The following is a 1,004-nucleotide window of genomic DNA, read 5'->3' on the forward strand; positions in this document are numbered from 1 at the left end:
CTGAAATACCATTACCTCTGATTCTATCTTCTCCCTCTCAAATTGCAGAGTAAATTCAATCATATAATGATCACTGCCTCCTAAGGGTTCCTTCATCTTAAGCTCCCTTATAAAGTCTACCTCACTGCACAACGCTAAATCCAGTTCCCGAGTGGGCTCCACCACAAGCTGCTCCAAAAAGCCATCTTGTAGTCATTCCACAAATTCCAAAGCTTGCAATCCACTACCAACCTGGTTTTCCCAGCCTACCTGGATATTGAAATCCCCCATGATCACTGTAACTTTGCCTTTCCTATACATCTTTTCTATCTCTGGTGTATCTAATGCCCCAGCTCTTGGCTATTGTTTGGTGGCCTCCTTTTAGGTTTTTTTTTTAAAAACCTTTGCAGTTCCTCAACTCTACCCACACAGGTTTGACACCATCTGATCAGATTGCTATTGATTTAATTCAATTTTTTTTACTAACAAGGCAAGCCCTCCCCCTCTGCCCACCTGCCTGTCTTTTCAATAGGATGCGGATTGTTGCGATATTTAGCTCCTTGTCCTAATCCCCATGACTCCATGATACCCACATCATACCTGCTAATTTCGAACTGTACCACAAGCTCATTTACCTTAAAGCTGCAATAAAGGTTACCTGACATCCTCTCGCGACTTGGACTTTCATTGGAAATTACGAGATCTAATACACACCAAGGTCTTGTTGCACCTCTGCCTTTGTCAAACTGTCACCATTCAGATAACTTCACATTTGTCCACATTAATTTTCACCTGCCGTGCAGTAGTCCACTCACTCAACTTGTCCAAGATCTGCTTTCGCAACAGAACACCAATGTGTTGCACAAAAATCACACAATAAACCAAACTATTTTTAATTATCTTAACACACACACAGCAAAATAAAATCTCACTGTTTCCTGATACTAACTGTAAAATTCGAAATTATACCCATTTCACAGCTCTTAAGTTTCTATTTCACTAACTCCTGACAATTTTTGTGCCAC

This window comes from Chiloscyllium plagiosum, chromosome 6 (genome assembly GCF_004010195.1).
Source record: "Chiloscyllium plagiosum isolate BGI_BamShark_2017 chromosome 6, ASM401019v2, whole genome shotgun sequence".
NCBI classification, from domain to species: domain Eukaryota; kingdom Metazoa; phylum Chordata; class Chondrichthyes; order Orectolobiformes; family Hemiscylliidae; genus Chiloscyllium; species Chiloscyllium plagiosum.